This window comes from Xenia sp. Carnegie-2017, unplaced genomic scaffold (assembly GCF_021976095.1).
Source record: "Xenia sp. Carnegie-2017 unplaced genomic scaffold, XeniaSp_v1 HiC_scaffold_25, whole genome shotgun sequence".
In the NCBI taxonomy this organism is placed as follows: domain Eukaryota; kingdom Metazoa; phylum Cnidaria; class Anthozoa; order Malacalcyonacea; family Xeniidae; genus Xenia; species Xenia sp. Carnegie-2017.
In genome coordinates, this window is record NW_025813488.1 from 6,739,136 (window position 1) to 6,763,829 (window position 24,694).

Below are 24,694 nucleotides of genomic sequence, written 5' to 3' on the forward strand. Positions count from 1 at the left end.
ATATTTAGTTTTCAAACGCCTGCAGCAAACAGTTATTACAAGGTATATGCGGTAAACCGTTTTGTATTATTACTGGTTACAAGAAAGCTATATGATATGTAGTCAAGCATGAGAGTTATTCTTCATCTTCAGTTTTAGTTTTTAGATTGATAGTTATCTTTAATAAATTTTTTTAATTTTTCAGTTTCATTATTTACAGATTTTTAGTTGCTAGAATATTATCTTCTATAGTGGCCGCAAAATTTGTTGAAAACCATATATATCTATGATAACAGAACATGTAAAATGGCTTGTTTTGGATGAACTCCATTAAAATGCTTTAATCATTTTATTGCCCACTCATTATAATTAATTGAAGCTGTAGATACTTTTAGTGCAATAATAATATAGAAATATTGTTTAAATCATCATCAATACAGTATACGTGACTATAAATCTAGTATTGCATCCATTATCTTTTTTCGTTATCATTTAGTTATTTGATTGATAAGATAATGACTATAAGCATAACTTGTACATCCATATCTAATATGTCCGTTTATCATCAAAACAGCTGAGTGATACTTTATTAATCTCATAACTATTAAGTTGATGGTTCGCACTTCTAATAGTTTTCATTGTATGATGCATTTGTTTCTTTTGAAATAGTGTTGTTTTATAGTCTTCATGTTTATTTCGTTTTTTAATAATATTTTTCTTAATTCCTTTAGCTTTTTTATCTCCTTTATTATTATCTTTATAACTATACATTTTAGATCTAAGGCTAATAAATTCTTTAATTACTATTCCAGCAGCTTCATCTTTCATTTTACCTATAACCTTTTTATTAGTTTTATCATAATATTGTGAATCTTCTGAGTAATCACTAAAATCAAATTTATCTTTATAAACCCAAAATCTTGATAGACATCTTCAGTTTCGATTTCATAACAGAGAGAATCGGTATCCGTGAATAATAATTTAGCTTTATCACCATACCGTTTCTTAATATAGTTAATGAAAATCATACATAACGTTTTACTTAAATCTAAGATACACATACCCACATATGCCGGCCTGTTAAGGGTTAGTGTTTCTGATCTTATGTACAGCCACAAGGTTCTCATTGAAGATTTTACTACTTACATAAGTAGGTTTTGAACTTAATTTTAATAATTTATCTTTATTAGTTACTAGTCTAACATCTACTCTTTTTCGTAAGTTTTCCATGGTCTTACCGAATACCGAATTATTCATCAATTTGAAGAAGTCTTTTTCAAAAGAATTTTTTGCATTAGTTCTTTTTTGAGTATTAAAGTCTATGTATTTTTTCAACCATGGAGATTGATTAAATTCAAGTACTCTATGTACTTTTTTTAACTTTAACCCGAGATCTAAGTATAATTGAAGATTTCTATAATGTAACACATACTTCTCTTTATTTTGCAATGTAGGTATTAACTTATTAACTAAACCTGTTGATATATTGTAATTAGAAGCAATTTTCTTACAATATTTTGACAGCATGTCGCTAGTTACCTTAACTTTTTCTGATGCTAGTGGATAATCATTATGTAAATCATGTAGTTTTTCAGGGTATTCTAAATCAACTTCTAAAATTAAACCTTTTTTACTATCTGCTTGATATTCAGCAAGGTTTATGTTGTTAATCTGTTTCTCAGTTAACCATTTGAAACCACCAGTAGGTAAACATTGACTCATAGCCCATCCATAAAGATTATTAGCATATAAATACATGATATATTTTGAGGGTTTATTCTTATCAAATGTTTTCATATACTTGTTATTTGCCTTACCATATCGGTTAGAAATATAAGAAACACCTCCTCTCAAACCTTTTTCGATGAATAGAAACATGTCAATATCAGTCATTAGTTCTAATTTAATATCTGTCATCTTCAACATAGCATCCCAGCTTAATCCCGGACTCGTAAAATAATGGCATGGATCTAATTTATAGTATTCTAAGCATGTTTTCCTAAAAGTTTTCAAATACATCAGCTAATAATAAAACATCTGATTTTAAATACAAGTCGTGATACTCACCCATGTTTTTAAGATTGAATGTATTCCAAACATTTTGAGCATGCTTATAAGAATCATCTGAGATATTCTCAGCAGTAAGAATACTATAAAAGTCTTCTTTTGAAGGTAACCCCTCATCAAACTTTTTAAAGCTATCCATGAAGTCGTATGGGTATATGCCTTTTTTAGTCATTAAATTAAATTTTTCACATTTAAATTGATTTGAGGTGTATTTAAATGATTCTTTAGGTAAGTTATTAACAAGCTTATCAAGACTAGAGCTCATAAATTGAAAACTATCAATAAAAGTAAGATGGTTACCTAACATAAAAGCCATATACTTTTCCATATTATTTGGTATACAATTTATATTCATCTGCGCTTCCTCACCTTTTTTGTTTTTGTATGTATGCTTCTTAACAAAAGCTCCGATTTCTTGCATAATGAAATGTGAATCATACCCTCGAAGATTATGAAATATTACTGGGATTTTTAATTCTTTTTCATCATCAAAAATTATTTTTAATGATTTTTTAAACCGGTTTTTTATAATATTTTTACAATATTTAAATTCTTTTAACATAGCTTCCATAAATTTGTAAACAGCTTTTTTACCTCTATATAGTTGAATTGGTTTTGAAAATTTATCATCATATGTACATATTAATTTGTATCCATAACTACAATCAGTATGTTTTTGGTATTCTTTAGTAAATGACTTGTTATTATTTTGTGTACAAGTAGATATTTTTTCTGTTATAGCTTCAAAATCAGAATATATAATGAATGGTACAGGCTGTTCTTTATGATAGTTGTTAAATTTCAGTATGTTGTTATTTTTATTTGGCATTCTTATTGCTTGTATACCATTTATTAATATACAGTTTTCTATATGGTTCTTTAATATTTTTTCAGTACTAAAACATTGTAGACATCGCATACAAAAATGTTTTCTTTCTTTATGCTTTGATTGATTGTACATAAATTTGTTAAAATCTTTTATTAATACATAATGTTTGTTTTCATTATCTGTTATTAATAATAGTTTCATATGGTCTTTAAATTTTCTTTTGATATATAAATGGGGTATGGTTGCTTATCTTCATAACCAAAACGTTAATGTTAATTTTGTTTTGTTTTTCCATTTTATTATATTGTTTAACAGTCACTGGAAATTCAATCCCAGAGTAGTCTAATTTGTTAATATATTCCTTATCAGATTTTTTTATTCGTTGTGGGTCCTTATTTTGTGGGTTAATATGCCTAATATGGCACCATCTAAAACATTCGTTGTCTTTATTTTTAATATTAATTAATCCTTTTTTACTATTTTTAAGTTCTGGTGGTAAATTAATGTATGACGATCCTTGTAATGGCTTGTATTTAACAACATTAAGATAATGATTATCAACTGATTCAATATACCATCCTGAACCATCAGTTGTAAACATACTAATTTTATTTAAAATTTGTTGCTCTGAAATTTGAAGTGATTTAGTGATTTCATTATCATTTATAATTGTTAATGCTGGGCTATTAAAATAAGCTGTGGTTTTATACATTTCAGTTGCTGAAAGAATAATATCTTTTCTACTTATTTCTTTTTTATTAAATGTTACCTTAAGAGTTTCAACAAATTTAATTGATTTCATTTCTTTTAATATATTATTTTTAATAAAATATGATAAATAATTTCTAGTGCTATTTAATAGTTTAGATGGGGAATTATTACTCATAATAGATATTTCATAAGACTTTGTAAAACCTCTAAGAGCATTATTTGTTTCTATAATTTCAACTCTAGGAGCTGGTATTGGTTTTTTATTTTTAGCTGCTAACATCTGTGTATTGTTCTCATACGCTTTAACCATCTCTTTCACACTCTTTCTTGGTTTGGGGATTGGTTTAAGTAAGGTGATTAATTCGTTTTTTCTAAGTCTTGAATAACGTCTCAAACCTTTTTCTTTGAAAATAACTCTTAACTGAGGTACAGTCATTTGTTTAATATTGGATTGTGATAGTACTTTTTGTACTGGTTTGGAAATTGAAGTATTATTAACTTCAACCTTAGGCTTTTGATTTAATATTATATTAATTAAATCATTTCTAGTCATCTTTTGGAGCGCATCTCTATTCATCTTATGCATATTATATAATATAGGTTTGTCTTTAAGTACCTTTCGATTTAAATAATCTCTATTCATATATATATACTATATATTTTATTTTTTTTTTTAAACGCACTAATTTTAATTATAGAAATAAATCTATATTTAAAACTTTTTATAAAAACTATATTATTTTTAATTTTTTGAATTTATTAAATGTTTTCTAGTTCTAAGATGTAAAGTTTTATATGCTAAACTATATGTTTTATTACATGAATCACAATGCCATGGTTTTGAGAGCATATATGAAGTTCTATGTTGTTTAATTTGTTCTTTAGTATAAATTCTTGGCCTTCTCTTATTAGGTTATCTGAACACATATATACTATACTATATATTTTATTTTTTTTAAATAGTTATTTAATGCGTTTAAGATAGATTCTAATAATACCATAAGCAGTTATATGAGGACAATATTCATATAAATCAAATTTTATAACATAAACGTCTTTATCTATATTATTGATTTCATACTTAAAATAACAATCCTCCCATTCATGATATTTATTTAATAGAGCATAGGTTATTTCGTTAAAACGTGGTAAATAATTATTACCTCTTTCTATTAAATCTGGTTTAAATGTTTTAATATAATAGGTTCTTATCAATATTCATTACACATCATATGTAAAATTTTTTATATTTTCAACATTATATCTATTTTTGAAAAGATAACCAGTCCTCTGTATGCAACTCATATTCTTTATATTTAACTTGATCTTCTTTATAATGAAGCTCATAAGTTAATGATTTAATATACATGTTTTTTCTTCCATTAATTTATTTAATAAATCTAAACTAATTTTCTTTTCTTTATATTTATATACATCTTTGTTTTTATAACTTCAACCATTATATATAATTACTATATATATTATTTTTTAAGGTGCGTTTAAATTATCCTTTGTTTTATACAATGTTTTTCAAAATCCTTCAAAACACCTTCTATATTATAACTAGTTTTTTACAACATAGAATAAAATTCTAATCTTTTTAATAGATCTTTAAGATTCATATATAATCAAATATATAATGTAAATGTTTTTCTTCAACTGGACCCAGTTGTTATAATAAGTACAGTTGATGTTTTTCCCACTTAAGGATTTTATATACTTCACCAAATAATCTATCATCAAAATCCTCTTTGTCTTACTATTTTTCATATCTTTAACATGGTGTTTTAATGGTATACCTCTCCTACTAGCTAAACGTATTATATAATAGTTATACATACTAACATTTTTTTTATTAATTAATTTATGTTTAATCATAGTACTAACAACCTTTATAAAATCATTTGTCAATTTCTCAACATATTCAAAAGTTACACATAATCTAATTTTATTATAAAACCATTTTTTTCTTGAATGAACTGATCGTTGACATTTCCAAATCTCTGGTATCCATTCATTAACTATCTTATATGAGTGAACAGAACCACAGTGTTTACACACATTCCTTTTATTATCTGAAATAATTTCTTGATTTTCGCAACATAAGTATGTTTTAACAGACCTATTAATATAACTATCACATATCTTTTATCACAAAAGCAACAATTTACATAACCAAAAACTCTTCTAACTCTTTATGAATCAATTTATTACAATACATATAATATAATATAATATTATATCTTTAAGTAGTTTTATATAATAAATATCCAGATATAATACCAATCACAACCATTGTAATAGATTGATAATTTTTCATATTCTTAGATGGTTTGTAAAAGTCATTTAATTGTGGTTCTCTATGAAATGTTAACCCGTTGTAATGTATCGTTTTTACTTTTCTAAGCGCATCTAAAGCTTTGTTTGTAAGTTCTATATCATCATCAGCATATTGAAGTTCTTGTCTTAGCTGTTGTATTTTATCATGCTGCTTGACTTCATTTTCATAGAACGCCTCTTTAGCCTTAGATAAGTTCTCTAGAGCCTTGTTGTGACGTTTCATTTCCTCAGCATAACCTGTTTTATCAAGTTTATGAAATAGCCAGCCTGCTAGAGAAACCTAACCCATTGACAACAGCTCCAAAGCTGTTCCAACCCACTAGTAATAACACTTGTCATATATATTTATACAGATTTAACTGGATTTTCAGGAATCCATTTTTTGTCTTGAGCATATTTAACTAGCATTGTTGATGCTGTAACAGCAACAACCAGTTTAGCAAAATCTTTGATACTGTTTGTGTCTGTTAATTTTTGATTTAGTAGTTTTTTAGACGCCATAGAAAGACCTACAGCAGTTGTTGTCACAAGCACTGCATCAAAAGCTTCATTCATAAATTGTTTCTTAGTCATAGTATTACTCATATATAATAGGAAATATTTTATTCAAATGAGTCTAAATTATATTGTTTATTTTTTTGTATCAAAATATGTTTTTCACCAGTTGTTTCTTCTCTCGCTTTATCGTTTGTTAATTTTTCCTGCCTTTTATCATTTTTCCTTGTATAATAGAGACTAGCAATAGCAGTTAATACTCCAATAGTTCCAAATAAAAATCCGTAATTAATATTCCATCTATTATCTTCAATTTTCTTTTTATGTTCTAATTCAATCCTATCTCGCATCTTTTTTTCTTTAGAAGCTTTAGATATAAGAGCTAAGCGTTTCCCAGCTTCAACCCTAACTGGATCTTTCTCTTTCTTAACTGTAGTTTCTTTAGGTTTTCTTCAGACATGTTATATAATACTGTAGATTTCGTTCACAGATAACTTATAGATAACTTATAGATAACTCATAGATAACTCACAGATAATCTTATAGATCATTTATATTTTTTGTTATATTTACTCACCATACCATCTATAGTAGTACAATTGTCTATTATAATATCATCGATAACTTTTATGTCTGAAAGAAATATCACTTCATCATAAGCTAATCCCCTTAAATATGATCTTATATCCATAAGTATTTTTTCGTATGATGTATATGCAAATTTACACATTTCTAAGTTATTATTAATCTTACTCTTAACCATATAACCTTGAACTAAAGCACCTAGGCCACTCAGGGTAGTTATAACTATCGGGTTTACGGTTATACTACCAACAATACCAGCAGTCGAGACTAGAAAAATACTTCCCATGTTTAATGATAGTCGCACTTTCTTCAATTTATTGAACTTCCATTTATAACAGGTATACATCTTGTGATAGTACAAATACAACTTTTTAAGCTTTTCAAATTCTTTTTCACTTAGTTTACTCGAAATATGATTAAAATCTATAACTTTTTTCATATTATATTATAAAACATATTTAACTAATATGAATGATGATAGCGTTGATATACCGAGTAAAGTAATCATATCTGTTTGATGGGGATTATTATTTACTATCATTTTTGTATGTTTATGTACTACTGGTTTTTTATACACTTCATCTAGAGTATCTAGGTGTTGTGAGGGTGCATTATCTTGATGTACTTTTTTTAGTTCTTCCTTTTTAACTCCATAATAATTCACTTTAAAGTTAACCCCAAATTTCATAGTTTTATTCGCTAATGTTAAAATATTATTATACCCATCAATCTTTTTATCTAGTATGATCATACGGCTGGGTATTAAAATCATACCAGGGCTGATTGCCATATTTAAAATAACATTCGTGTCTTTTATACTCTTTCTCATGTTAGATATCAATACAGTCGTATCATTCTGTACTATAGTATCTTTTAATAATTTCCTAAAAACGTTTTGAGTTTGCAAGCTCTTAGCTCCATTATTAACTATTGACCATCTTGTATTTGCTTGAGCCCCAAGAATTGTATAAACAAAACTTTCAATACTCTCTTGAAAAAGAACTTTTCCGGTTTTTGTAATACCTTTAGAATTATATGAAATGAAGCTCTTATAATCAGTAGTTGAATATTGAAAATTAACATAATACCCATCACCATTTTTATCGAATTTTAAAATACCTTTATAAGGCATATGCTTTTTCAAATCTTTAAAATCATATTTGTCTAATAGCGATGGATGCTTCATAAATTTTCGGATCTGATAATACAAATGATATTTAACAAGGCTTTGTATAATTCTACTTTTATCAAAATTTAAATGATTAAGTCCAATACCGCATAAAAAACTGGCAACATATGCCCCACAAATCATAGCGTAGTACGCTTCTTTTTTATAATTTAAATGACTTTTAATATTGTATCTTATACCAGTCGGCTGTTCTTTTTTACTTTTAATTTCACTTGTCCATGTAGCTGTTATAGGTGGTAAATTACTCATAAAATAATCATTCTCTGTGACATACAATCTGAAGTTACAAATATCAACATTTATAGGTCTTTGAAATGTAGGTTTTACGATAAACTTTGAGGACCATCGATGTAACATATGATCAAAATAGTCCTCAGAATGACCTTCATCCCCATTAGCAGCTGCTATGAGATTTGAAAACAAAGGCGTTTTAGTTGTTTCTAAATATATTTTTGGCCATGATGTATATGATACATGTTTTAAATCATCATCACCTAATTTTATAGCATTTTCTTCTATTTGCTTGTTTGACATATAATATAAGCTATATTATATATGAAGTTCACTATTTTTATAGACATAGATAGTAAAAAAATTGACTTACAAGAAAGTATAGTAACATCTAACTCTTCATATTTATATATCAAAAAAGCTTATGTGTATTGGGAATATAAAAATGTGAAATTAAATAATACTTTAGCTTTTACAATAGGCGCAACAAAATATAATATAGATGCTGGTTACTGGACTTTTAAAATGGTTAAAACGTTTTTTGAGTCTGTTAATGTAAAGCTTGAGATGGTAGAAAACAACGGAACTTGTAAAATAACTAATAATAATGACGAGGTATTAGTATTGTCTGATACTCTTATTAAAATGTTAGGTTTTAATGATACCATAAAAACTATAAAAAAAGGTATCGTACAAAATGGTGTTTCTAAAGTGGATATAAACAGAGGATTAAACTATATTCAAATTTCTTCTAATATTGTAAATTCAAGTTATAATTATAACCCTGAAGGAAAAAAAAGTAATATAGCTTTAACTTTACCAGTAATAACAATTCAGTCGTTATTTGGTACTGTATACGAATATAATGATATTGAATCTAAAGTTACAATTATAAAAGGGTCGTTTAATGAGCTAATATTTAATATATTAGATCAAAATGGCGCCCCTGCGAATGTAGGCAGTATTCTCCTTGAATGTTATCTTGAGTAAGTTAAATGGATGAAGACATTGAAATTGAGCAAAGTTTAAGAGATATTTATTATGATCCGAAAACAGGGTATCAATCAGCAGAACGGTTGTATCAGAAAGCATTAGAAGAAGGTATAGATGTTAGTAGAAAACAGGTTAAAGAATGGTTAATATCTCAAGATACATACACTAGATATAAACCTATTATTAGGAGACATAATTCCGACAAACAAGGGTAAACTATCTTGGTGAACAAATACAAATGGATTTAGTTGATATGGGTTCTTATAAGTATAAAAACAATGGTTATTATTGGATATTAACAGCTATTGAAATATTAAGTAGATATGCATTTACTATCCCTGTTTATAGGAAAGACACAAATAATATGACAAAAGCTGTTGCAAAACTATTAAGTCAATTTAAAGATAGATTTAATTATTACCCGAAACTAGCTCAATTTGATGATGGTAAAGAATTTTATAATGTAGGTGTCAAATCATTATTAGAGAAACATGGAATTAAGTACTTCTCTACTAAAAATGATAAAAAGGCTGCGATTGTCGAACGATTCAACAGAACGCTTAAAACATCTATGTGGAAATATTTTTACAGTAAAGGAACATATAAATGGATTGATATATTAGATGATTTAGTATATAATTATAACAATACAAAACACAGTACAATCTTGATGAAGCCTAAAGATGTTAATAAAAATAATGAAGATGAAGTATGGAATACATTATACGGTCATGAAGTTGCTTATTTACCATTACCTAAGATTAAAATTGGTGATATGGTTAGAATATCAAAGTATAAATCTATATTTACGAAAGGCTATGAAGCAAATTTTACAGAAGAGTTGTTTAAAGTAATTAAAGTTATTAGAGGAGATCCGAATTTATATGAGATAGAAGATGTAGAAGGAGAGCTTATAATTGGTAAATTTTATGAAGAGGAACTATCAGTTGTGAATAAGAAAGATGATGTTTATAGAGTTGAAAAGATATTAAAACGTAAGAAGGTTAAAGGTGAAAAGATGGTTTTAGTTAAATGGCTAGGTTATGATAATAAACATAACAGTTGGATTCCTGAAAGTGAAATACAAAATATAGAGTAATCTATATAATGGATGAAGGAGATTTTGATAATATTGAATTAGAAGATAAGAAGCAAGAAGAGAATAACAATGACAATAACAATGATAATGAATATTATGAAACGTCATTTAATGATGATAATTACGGTGTAACAATAAGAAGACCTACAAATAAAAATAATACTCTTCCTGATATTCCTATTAATTCCACTCCTATTTATACAGATATTTCTAGGCCTCAAAATGAAGTTTTTTTTGCTGTTGAACAGTTTATTACAAAAAATTATAAAAAAGAGTTTAGATTTGGTAACCTAAAAGGTGATGCAGCTTCTGAAGGTATAAATTTTAGATTAAATTTAGATAAAAATGATTCGAATGATATTACTTACAAACCATTAAATAAAAAAAATAATAAGCGAGGAGATAGTATAATTGAAAACGTAACAGAAATGGAGTACTACAATACAATACATTAAAAAATGCTAAAGAAGCTGTTAAACAATTTAAAAACGAAATTAAAAGAATTATTAATTTGCAAGATGAATTTATAAAAACTAAATATAGTATGCCTATGGTTGATTTAAATAATCAATATACAGATAATTTCAACCAAATAACTAATGAAGAACTTAGAGAACATATAGGTGTGATGGGTCCTTCTGAAACTATTGATAAAAAAACACGACCACAATTCATAGAAGCACAAATAAATCACTTTACTGAAGAGCGAAACAAAACTATAGCTAGAATAGATGAAATAGAAAATGAAAATAGTATTAACAACAATATTGATGAATACACTCGTTTGCAAGAAAGAGCCGATGAATTAGAAATTATAATTAGAGAAGAACAAGAACAATTAGAGAAAGAGGATGTACGAGAGAAACAGGAAGAAGACATTACTAGATTACAGCGTTTTAAAGAATTTGTTAAGGAAAATATTCCAGGATTATCAGCTTTAGCTATATCTGTAGCTGGTATAATTACAACCATTGTCATTGGTGCAAGAAAAGCAATCCTACAAGGTGCTCAATCTACTAATAAATTTTTTAAGGCAATAGCAAATATAGGTAAAAAATTATGGCCAGTATTAGGACCATTATTGAATATTATCGCTAAGGCTATATCTTGGGGAGCTAAAGGTCTAGCATGGGTAGCTTCTAATCTTTGGGTTTTAGCTATTGCTGCTGCTTTGTTAATATATGATCAGTATAAACAAAGAAAAAAATAAAATATGTTTTAATATATATGAACAGATTACAAGAAGAGCTTTTACCCGGTTATAAAAGGAGTACTATGACAAAAATTAAAGGTGCACGCACTTTTTATAGTATAACCTTTAATCCTAATAGTCTTAAACCGAATGAACAAGTTTATGTTAATATTCCGAAATTGAAAGCAAATAGTTGCTTAGTCCCTGGTTCACTTAATCTATCGTTTGATCTTAAAATCAGTAATACAAAAAGTCACTTTCTAAATAATCTCAGTCAGATTTTACAACATAGACTACAAATTAAAGTGGCTGGGGAAACCCTTTACGATTGTAGTGAACATAATGTTATAAGTGTATACAAAGACTTGTGGTTGCCGAAAAGTGATCGACAAGGCCTTATTGAATATGGTTTAAGTAACCAAAACCTAAGAAAACTTATTTCTAAGGATGATAGTGCTTCAACAAGCAGAGATTCAGAAAAAGTATCAGACAAATTAATGTATGATATTTATGGTACAAGGCAGAAAATTAATATTGATAATATTCTTAAAGATCATGGTCTTTATTGTCCTTTCAATATGAATAATAACTTTCAATACATAATAACATTACCAGCAAGTGATCAAGTCCTTATCCCTCAAAGCGGTCAATCTACTGGTGATTATGAATTAGAAAATATTCAGCTATAATATGAAACTATTGAAAATCAAGAAATTGCAGATGAGGTAACAAATTTATATTCTATAGGGAGGAGTCTATTTTATGAACATATAACCCTCTTGAAAAAGGAAAAATGGGATAAGTCATCTACATTACAAAATGTAAATGTCAACGTTCCCCGCAAATCAATGAAAGGCATTATACTACTATTCACAGAAAATTCAGTTAGTGATAGCGAAAATTATATATATCCTTTGATTGATTCAGTTTCGGTAACCATAGAGGGTGTCCCTAATGTCATTTTCTCCCAAGGTATGGATAAAAAAATATTTTATGAAGAATCAAGAAGATTTTTTGATAAAACTATCCCGATAGATTGCTTCATGACAATTGAAAAATTTTATAAGGATAAATTTTCATTAATTATCGATCTACGCACCTTTCAAGAAAAAAATATTGCTGGGAACGGAAAACGCATTATTAATACTCAAAATGGTGTTTTACTAGAAATTAAAAAAAGAGCATATACAAAAGATTTAAACTGTTACATCTATGTTGTTAGTGATGCTCTTGTTCAATTTGTTAATAATGATTTACAAAGTATTCAATACTAAAATAACCAGTAATATATAAATGAATACACCTTTTAATATGATTATTTTAGGCATGACAAATTGTGGTAAAAGTTATTACCTTCTCAAAATGTTAGAAGAAAACTTTAATAAATATTTTGATTATATTATTTTATTATGTACAACGCTATCATATAATAAAACCTATCAAGAATGGAAATATATAAATGATTCTGATTTAATTAAAGTAGAATGTGACCAAGATCAGGTAGATATTGTTTTAAAATATGTTAGTGATGTATATAAAGGCACCAATAGTCTTATTATTCTTGATGATTGTGCGAGTTGCTTAGATGTTAAAAATAGGACATCACAATTAATAAAATTAGGGTTCAGTGCTCGTCATTATGGGCTTTCTACTATTGTGATTACACAGCAATTGACTAGTATTGCCAAACCTTATCGCGAAAATATAAGTTATTTAGTTACATTTTATAATACAAACCGCAATGATATGAAAACCATATTTGATTATTATCTTTATGTTGTTGAAAAAGATGATGTAGAAGAAATAACCAAAAAATTGAAAAATAATAAGTATGCACATTTAGAAATCCAACTTGTATTTCCATACAAATGGAAAATTGTTATTCTGCAATAAAACATGTGTTATATATATATGCCAAAGCGTAAAGAGACTGAAACAATTGATGATATAATTAATAAGATTGATTCCGCAAATGATATTATCAAAGATGCGGTATGTGATGAAAATATACAAGATAAACCGCAAGAGGGTTTTAATAAAAGAGATCAACTACTTAAACTAGCTGAAGATGGTGATTTAGATAAGTCAGTTGCTTACATTAAAAAATGTAGTCAAAAAATTATTGATAAATTGTACACTGAATACGAGAAAAAACGATTACAAAAAACTAATGAGTTTTTAACTGATTTAGTTATATCAAAATTTTCAGATATATTAAAAGGGTTTGATGCTATTGAAGATCCCAAAGAATTAACAAAACAGCTTAAATCAGACGACCTTTTAAAACGAGATGTGTACAGTTTAGTAGAAAAAATATCACCCCTATTACCATTTTTAGGGTTTTTATCAGGCGGTATAACAACCGTTAAACATGTTTATGAACATAAAAATAATAAACCGGATATAAAATCTGAGGAATAATATAAATGAGCTTATTTTATGGGCATGATAAAACAGATATTAATGTAAATATACAAGGATCTGTAGATAAAAAACATCTATCAGATAACTACTATACTAAAACTCAAGCTGATAGTAAATTTAATGACTACTATACTAAAACACAAGCTGATAATAAATATGCTTTGACTTCTAATTTACTAAAATATTATACTAAAACACAAGCTGATAATAAATATGTTTTTGTTTCAAGATTAGCCAACTATTATACAAAGAATGAAACAAATGGTAAGTATGCTTTAAGTTCTAATTTAAATAAATATTATACAAAAAGTGAAACAGATGGTAAGTATGCTTTAAATTCTAATTTAACTAACTATTATACTAAAACACAAGCTGATAGTAAGTATGCTTTGACTTCTAATTTAAATAAATATTATACAAAGAGTGAAACAGATGGTAAGTATGCTTTAAATTCTAATTTAACTAACTATTATACTAAAACACAAGCTGATAGTAAGTATGCTTTGACTTCTAATTTAACTAACTATTATACAAAGAATGAGATTGATAGCAGAGTAAATGGTAAAGTAGTATACCATAGCAATCAATTAAATTATAAAATTTTAATACCACAAGATACTATCTTTTTAATAATATTAAATTTATTGAATTTACACTTTTATTAATAAATCTGATAACTCTAAAACAATTGAATTAGATATGATGGTAGATAAGATTTAAAAAAATTTATCATTAAACTAACAAATGATAATGAAAAAAGATAGTTAATGCATTACTAGATTTATATTACGTATACTGTGTTGATGATGATTTAAACTATATTTATATTATTATTGAACCAAAAAATCTACAGCTTCTAGGTTATAATGAATGGAAAAGAAAATGGCTTAAAGCATTTAATGGATTAACCAAGTTTATTCACAACATCAATCTACATTATCTATGACATATAATGGTTTTCACAAAATGGGCTACTATAGAAGATAATATTCTATCAACTAAAAATTTGTAAATGATGAAATCGAAAAATTAAAAAATTTATTAAAGATAACTATCAAGCTAAAACTTAAGATGAAGAATAATCCTCATGTTTGACTACATATCACATAACTGTTTGTAATAAGTAATTAATACAAAAGCGATATACAAAAAATTCAAAATCCTGAAACAATTAGTAAAAACACTTTTAACAAAAATTATATAAAACATTGTTAAACATGTACATGTGACACACGCTTGACAGACAAATTAAAAAACATATAGATTCCATATTTTGTAAAGAGCATCTATGACATTGTTGCGCTCAAAATTTCAGGCTTAGTTGCCTAAAATTCTTCGCCCCGAGACAACGATTTAGAAAGATGCTTTATTAACACTTGATTATTAACACTTGATTATTAAAGAATATTTCTACCACGCGCTGAGTTTTAAGACCATTGTTAAAGGCCACTAGTTAATCCAATATACCAAGTAGACTATAAAGCGCGCTGCTACTAATATTTTAATAACGCTTGATTATTAACACTTGATTATTAACACTTGATTATTAAAGAATATTTCTACCACGCGCTGAGTTTTAAGACCATTGTTAAAGGCCACTAGTTAATCCAATATACCAAGTAGACTACAAAGCGCGCTGCTACTGATATTTTAATAACGCTTGATTATTAACACTTGATTATTAACTTGATTAATAAAGAATATTTCTACCACGCTGAGTTTTAAGACTACATTGTTAGCCACTTAGTTAATCCAATATACCATAGATTCTAAAAGGCGCTAAGCACTGATATTTTAATAAATTTTATTAACACTTGATTATTAACACTTGATGACAAAGAATATTTCTACTACGCGCTGAGTTTTAAGACCATTGTTAGCTGGCCACCAGTTAATCCAATATACTAAGGATTTGCTGCTACTTCGATATTTTAATAACGCTTGATTATTAACACTTGATTATTAAATTTGATTATTAAAGAATATTTCTACCACGCTTGAGTTTTTAAGACCATTGTTAAAGGCCACTATTTAACCAATATACCAAGTGAAAGACTAAAGCGCTGCATGGATATTTTAATAACAGCTTGATTTATTAACACTTGATTATTAAACTTGATTATTAAAGAATATTTCTACCACGCGCTGAGTTTTGCGACCATTGTTAAAGGCCACTATTAATCCTAATATACCTGCGATCTACAGCGCTGCTACTGCACTATACTTTAATAACGCTTTGATTATTACCACTTGATTATTAACACTTGATTATTAAAAGAATATTTCTACCACGCGCTGAGTTTGGGTGACTATTGTTAAAGGCCACTATTTAATCCAATATACCAAGTAGACTATAAAAGCGCTGCTACGGATATTTTAATAACGCTTGATTATTAACATTTGATTATTAAAGAATATTTCTACCACGCGCTGAGTTTTAAGACCATTGTTAAAGGCCACTAGTTAATCCAATATACCAAGTAGACTACAAAGCGCGCTGCTACTGATATTTTAATAACGCTTGATTATTAACACTTGATTATTAAAGAATATTTCTACCACGCACTGAGTTTTAAGACCATTGTTAAAGGCCACTAGTTTATCCAATATACCAAGTAGACTATAAAGCGCACTGGTACTGATATTTTAATAACACTTGATTATTAACACTTGATTATTAAAGAGCATATATTAAGCCTCTGTTATTCTCGAATATTCTTCGAATATTCATCGAATGCCACTTTCGGCTCCGAATTTTCACTTCGTGAAAATTTCCCCACCGTCGCCTAGAATTCTCGGGGCTCCATTCCCTGTTCAAGCATGGAGCAATATCACTTCGTGATATCACATCATGCTCTGCGCTGCCGAGCCCCTCCGAACCGGTGCTTTCTTAACATTTATTTGTAAAGACTGTTTGTAAAATTTAAACGCACCTATATATTTCAAAAACATATAGATTCCATATTTTGTAAAACATTGTATTATTATACATGCGCTGTGACATGTGCTGGTTACATTAAACAAATCCATTGTTAAAACATGCACTAAGACATGCTTGATAGATAAATTACAAAACATATTTTTAAACGATAGATTGTAAAAGAGCATATATTAATCCTCTGTCGTCCTTCGGACTCCAATTTTTCACTTCGTGAAAAATTCCCACCTCACGTCGCTGAATCTCGGAAATTCTCCCCTGCTCGAGCACTCCCCTGTGCCCCTGCACTGAGAATGATTGTCCCTGAACTGTCATTGATGTTACTTGGTATAAAGTAGTGATAGTATATTAGACATGGTTGACTTTTGGTGCTTTTGTACCCCCCATGTACTATACTACTCTCTTCTTCTCACAAATACTCAACTGATAGAAAATAAAATGTACCAGGATAAAGGAACATACTCACACAGACAAAAACTCCACTATCTACAAACATCTTCAAGCCTCTCCTTCATGTAAAATAATTCTCTACCTTCCTGTTTTGTAAAAAATCACGAATTGATCAATTCACTTTCTACCCAAAATCAAGGAAGCTCTAACATTAATAAACTAAATTGGATTTAAATATCCAAGCCACTACTACAACACTATATTTTATGTTATAAGTTCTTAATACTTATTTTTCTTTTCCTTTTGGAAATATTTTTATAATTTTGTAATTAAACTATAATCTATTCCATTGTAATTAATTTATTCATATCATATTACGTATCATATTACTAAACACTAACCATTCTGCACTGAAGATGGCATTCTGATAATGTCGAAACATGTTTGCTTTCAAAAAAATCGTCGTTTTTCTCAACTGTTTTTTAAAATAAAATGTCTTATATGGTAAATTAAGATCGCGTGTATGTATCTGGTGTTTTGAAACAGACAAAACAAATATTCTTCTGGGTTGATGTTGACCTCCGAAGTGGCTTAACAGCTACGTCAGACTACTTTAAAACTTGGGCTGGGCATCATGATGATGTACACAAATTTCTTCATACAGGAAGTACTGACAAAAGAAAATGGAAATTGGCTGTATATTGATGAAAGTGAAACAGATGTCCCTCCACGTTATGTATTGAATTCTACTTTTTCAATATTGCAGTGAACTGATTCACTCACCAAAATAAATTTCATCCGTGTACAGAACGTCTTTTTGTAAAAAGTTATGTACTTTACCAGGGCCCAGGTTGGTCTCATGTTATTGAGAATTCTTAGCAAAGTCTTTGTTGTAGGTATATTAATTTGTCATATTTCAAAACATAAATTCGTTCAATTTTAAGAAAAACGTACTAATAAATGCTACAGCAAAATTTCCTGTTTCAGCACACAATGAAAGTTTGTGCTTTGGGTCATCACAAGAATTTTTTGTGTAAGCAAACTTCATCATAACGCAAGTAGAATAAAAACTATGCAAATTTCATTTTGATGGTACATCGTTATTGTTTCTTTTAACTCATATGCCTTTGATGAAAGGATTCTGTATTTAAGCTGTCCGTGCACTTGCGACTGTACGTTAGCTGCGTACACATTTTCTTTTTTTTGAATAGATCAACTTACTCTTTGAACGATGGAACGAAGTTCTGTTTATACCGAAGTTTTGTTTTCCAATACATTCTCCAAGTAGCAGCCGATTTATGAAAGAAGTTTGTTGTCATTTTTTTAACAAGCTATAGAAGACTTAACAAACAAGCACCACTCATTTTTTCTTTCAAATTTTTTATCGAAGCACTGGGCGAATCTGTAACGTCTCTAAGTTCAAGGTTTATTTGATTAATGATATGTATCGTTAAAAGTATTACACTCTGATCTTTCTCATGAAAAGAAAAGTCGGCTGGCTGTAAATTTTAGTCAGTTTAAATCTCGCTACAAATCATGATAGTTTCTTTTTCTTTCATCTTCTTTAAAACTATGCTAATATTACCTATACTATACTCAAATAAAAATTTATATATTAATCATAAAGTTATGAACGATGAATGTAGTTTACATGCAAATGTTTCATTGGTGGACCGGAAGGAAAAGGTCGTTGACTTGGATGTTGGAGTAAAACAGTATTCTTCTTTCTAAACAACGCCTTCATACTGTTTCGATAATCTGGAAGCCCTCAGTGCATACACAATTGGATTGACAGCAAAATTCACCATGGCAACTGCTTAGTAATAATGAAAAGCGCCAGCCAATTCACTTTGTAGTTTCCCTAGCCTTTGAATAAACTCCACTTGTTTGGCGACAAAAAAAGGAAATGCAGTTACCAGTAATAAGACATTCAGCACAATGATTGTCTTTACAATTTCAAGGTGTTTAGTGTTGTGCTGTTCAGCATTTACTTTAGTGTCTTCTCGACTTTGCAATACAATCTTAAGTATGAAACACTTCAATATGATCTGAAGTAAAACAGCGATTTCCAAGACAGCATATACTGTGATATAGGTGTACATAAGCTGTTCATTTTTCTTGATGTAAATTGATGTGAGTTCACCAAATGCCATGCAAATGGCAATCAACCAAACTGTGGCACATAATATGTATATTTTTCTGGTAGACAACATCTGTCGGCAACGTATGGGATACTTTGCAATTATGTAAGTTTGCCATGTGAGTGATGTCAAGTGAAAAAATGAGCCCGCAGCCCCAAACATCCAAAAGAAAAGGACAGAATAAATGACAGCTTCTGATGGTTTGACCTCGAACAATTTACCCAATCCAACAATCGCGAATTGGGAGAAAGATGCAGTGATGTCTGCCATAGATAAGCTTAAGATGGTAATCCACGGTCCTCGTCTTAGTTTGTTTAAAGGATCCTTCACAATAACAACAATAAGAAGACCATTTGTAAGGACACCAACTGTGGAGACCACCATTGTTGTTATTAATATATCTTGAGGAAGTGAGAAACTTTTCTTCGGTTTCTTATTAAATACATAAATATATGTTTATTTTATGTTGCAATGAGACCACTATTATTGTTATTAATGTTTCATAACCAAACGAGATACTGTTCTTGGGTTTGTTCTTCAATGAAACATATGAAAATTTTAAATGCATTGTAAACTGTCATATTTCTCAATGGTGGAGAAGAAAATTGCAAAAATTTTAGAAATGCATTAATTCAATGCATTATCTCATGTCAGTCTATTTCATTTCTTTTTAGACGTAGTTTTCCACTGCAAGTGCAAGTTTTGCACTCAGCAAGTGTTACGAATTACAGAATACGGAAGCATTTCAGAAGCGGATACACCTCAAGGCTTCGTGGATGAGTTATAAAAATTTCAAATACGAACTCACAGAACTGCCATTTTCTGCAGTCTTTGCTGCATATTACGTGCAAGCAAAGGGAGAATGTGGAGACTTTTACAGAAGTTGGACAGCAACAAAGAATTCGCAAATGTAATTGTGAAACGGAAATCATTTCTGCTTCGCTTGACACGAGGATTTGATATGATTTTTATTCTAACTCTCTTTTTGTGTGACATGTATTAAAATATTGTGAACACTTTAGTTTATTTGATTTCGAGATGGAGCATATGATAATAAATAACTTACAGAAATTATGGAGAGGTACAATTATTGTAGTTGATGGTGCTCTTATAAATATTGGAAATGTTGCAAATAATTCTAAAATCACTGCACATTATACTGTGAAGAAGTTTGTATCTAAAAAAAGCGCTAAAGTTCTGCGTGTTTTAGATAGAAAAATCTTTCCTTTTAAACGTATTCAGTTTCAGGCTTGGCGTAAACCAACTTCTGATAATGCCATAAAATCGCATAAAGGAAATAATAAATACAAAAATTATAAGGTTGTTCAATAAGATGACTTTTACCCAATGGCTTCAGTTAGACTATTGTGGCTTTTTGACTTTTTAATATGAGATTTTTGCACCTACCTCATTTCTTTGAATGCATTTTTTCCAGTCAACAAAACATTTCATTGACTTTAAATTAATTCATCAGACCAAATAAAATGATTTTTGTAATTACATACAATAGAGTTTTTGTTTATAAACTTACATCACTTTGATGAGAACCAGTCTCATTCCTTGTGCAATTTGTCTGGTTTGTTTGAGTCGAGTTGCACATTTTCCCAAATCACCAGCATTGGCCATTGGATGTACTTTATCAAACTTGTAAGAATAAGGAATCCATAGACAAAGGAAGGATAGACGTTTGGAAATGCCTTTTGATTATCATAGTGAGACCCTAGATAATATGGTGCGCTGCTTTTCTTTCACTTTGAATTTGATATTGACAGAGTATGTTCCCCCTAAAATCAAGTAAGCGTTGTGTGTGTTGAAGTTGTTATTTCATCCTCCTGCACGTACATATTGTTTACAGATTTAATGGCGTGGGTTCCGGAAATCTTGTATCATATTTACGGCATGTTTATAGAAGATTGTTCAGCCTGCCGCACTGGTGAACTTGCCTCGTGTACTTGTTATTCGTGAAAGTGTGATCGACAAAGTTCCTAGTGTTCGCGGAAGTTTTGAACAACATTTGTCATTCGTGACAGATATTTGACTCATCTGTCACGAATGACAAATGTTGTTCAATATCCGCGAACACTATAACTTTGTCGATCACCTACGAAAATCGCGGGCAAATCACCAGTGTCGGCAGATGATAATCGTTTTGCGAAAACGTTAGACGTTTTGTCATTTGTCGGTTTATAATACATTTAACATCCTTGTAGGAGCACTTTTAAATACAGAAACCTCGTTATTTTAGAAGTTCCCATGTAATTTTGCTTTCACTCGTGGATTTTTTCACTCCATTCCTAAATCTTGTGTATATATTTTGAAATATTCGGAACTTGTTTTTAATTCAATATTCGACAAGTATCGTGTTGTATTTGAAGGAAAGCATGAATAAACAAGAAACAAAACACATTAGTAAACAAGATTATCATACACTGTTTTGATAATGGAAATATCTCAGGTAACTTAAGTTGTGTAGCACAAAACGAGTGGTTAAATACACGTGATGCATAATAAAAGTGTTGAAATTCGTGATTAAATGCATATGGTAATCACAAATTTTAATAACCGCAAAGACTGCCCTATCTTTGTCTTTAGAGTAGTTGTCAAATATTCAATGAGAACATCATACATTGTTCATTGTTTAATCGTATAGTGAAAACTTTTAGACGTAATAGCTTCTTGGAATCATGATTCACTTTGCTGGAAGTAAATCATGTGCGACAAATGATTGATAAAATGAACAACCTCACAACTTTTCCGCAGAAAGTTAACGAATGTCACTATAGGCAGTATTCCTTAATAAAACGTTTGAAACATTAATTTTTTAGTGTTAACTGACGCAAACCTTGCTGAAACCTATATAACATTTTTAACTACATTATGACCCCAGTAAAATCAAATGCATTTACCAGCAAGCAAAGCATTCAAATTACTGATGCAAAAATTTCATCCAAATCAGAATCTTGTGATGCATGAGGAAAAGTTTCATCAGTTAAGAGGTAAAATGCTAATGTCAATTTAGACCATAAAACATTGGAACAAAAATTTGAAATCCCATACAACTAAAAAACATTCATCACATTCACGTTTCTAATTATTTGACAGCAAATACAAGTCCTTGCCGATACATTTTGCAACGATCAACAAACCTGTACGCACCTGATCACTCTTCAACATGATGAACAAACAATTTATGGAAAACAGCTTAGCTAGTATCTTGAAAATATAATTGGATATGCATTTTGTAGCATGGTATCAAACCGCGACTCACATCGAGGTGAGTTGAGAAAAAATCGAAACATCGCTTGCTTTTTTGTTCGTAGCTAATAGTAACATTGACTAGGGCATCATTTTGTAGTGTACAAAATGAGATTTTCTCTCGAAAACGATTTTCTTTGACACAACATGTTATATAATAGAATAAAATATTTATAAACACAGGTGTGAATAAATCAACTGAGAATACATTTTATTCGGCATTAATTGCAAGAGGAAATTTCCGTCTGTGCGAATGTATTGACAACGTTTGCCGTAACTTGAGTAGAATTAAGGATTTGTGAAAATTATAAGCAATGTATAGAGAATTGCATGCACATACATAATGGTAAAACTTTTGTCTCTGTTTACAAATCTTTTAACTAAAATTAGTTTATGTTTGTGTAATCACTCTCTTACCTGATGTTCTTCTTTCAAAGTCTTGCACAATGAAAAAACACTTTTCTTTTGCCATATTAAAAACACATTTTGAATAATTATGTAAAGTAACAATAATCTTTTAAAGTGTATGTTTTCACCCCAACAGAGTTTGACAACTTTCCTTTGACTTATGAAATGTATTATGCCACGAAAGTTCTTTTTCTGATAAGCCAAATTATCATGTAAATGATGCAAAACACGAGAGATTAATAAGAAAGACGTTGAAAAATATCAGTAATCAATGTATAAGATATAGTTGTATAAAAAATGTCATCAACACTGAAACTAATACAAACAGCCAAACCTTTGTACACGAGACGAATATTGCTATTTCTTTAATATTCAATTCTTCAAAATGATTTTAATTAATGTACAATTGTTAGACATAGTGAGTGACTGTACGTTAGCTGCGTACACATTTTCTTTATTTTGAACAGAACAACTTACTCTTTGAACGATGGAACGAAGTTCTGTTTATACCGAAGTATTTGTTTTCCAATATAACCATCAAGTAGCAGCCGATATATGAAAGAAGTTTGTTGTCATTTTTTCAACAAGCTATAGAAAACTTAACAAACAAGCAAGACTCGTTTTTTCTTTCAAATTTTTTATCGAAGTATTAAGCAAATCTGTAACGTCTCTAAGTTCAAGGTTTATTTGATTAACGATATGTACCGTTATATTACACTCCTGATTTTTCTCACGAAAAGAAAAATCAAAAAGTTGGCTGTAAATTTTAGTCAGTTTAAATCTCGCTACAAATCATGATAGTTTCTTTTTCTTTCATCTTCCCTTTAAAACTATGCTAATATTACCTATACTATACTCAAATAAAAAAATTTGTATATTAATCATAAAGTTATAAACGATGAATGTAGTTACATCGCAAATGTCTTATTGGTGGACCGGAAGGAAAAGGTTGTTGACTTGGATGTTGGAGTAAAAACAGTATTCTTTTTTCTAAAAAACGCCTTCATACTGTTTCGATAATCTGGAAGCCTCAGTGCATACACAATTGGATTGACAGCGAAATTCACCATGGCAACTGGTTCGTAGTAGTAAGAAAAACGCCAAGCCAATTCACCTTGTATTTTTCCAAGCCTTTGAATAAACTCCACTTGTTTGGCGACAAAATAAGGAAATGCAGTTACCAGTAATAAGACATTCAGCACAATGATTGTCTTTACAATTTCAAAGTGTTTAGTGTTGTGCTGTTTAGCATTTACTTTAGTGTTTGTCGACTTTGCAATACAACCTTAAGTATGAAACACTTCAATATGATCTGAAGTAAAACAGCGATTTCCAAGACAGCATATACTGTGATATAGGTGTACATAAGCTGTTCATTTTTCTTGATGTAAATTGATGTGAGTTCACCAAATGCCATGCAAATGGCAA

General features: G+C 29.1%; 2 long non-coding RNA genes across 3 annotated transcripts in view; both read left to right on the plus strand.

The window, feature by feature from the left end:
• The window catches only part of LOC124453502, an 86,317-nt gene that overhangs the window by 43,956 nt on the left and 17,667 nt on the right, over window positions 1-24,694 (plus strand). The window lies entirely within an intron of this gene.
• Window positions 14,685-20,062, plus strand: LOC124453511. Of its 2 annotated transcripts, none has more exons than XR_006951102.1 (2): window positions 14,685-14,695; window positions 19,876-20,062. It is a non-coding gene; the product is annotated as an uncharacterized LOC124453511 (long non-coding RNA). The 2 variants fall into 2 exon arrangements; XR_006951101.1 differs by having other exon boundaries at window positions 19,881-20,062.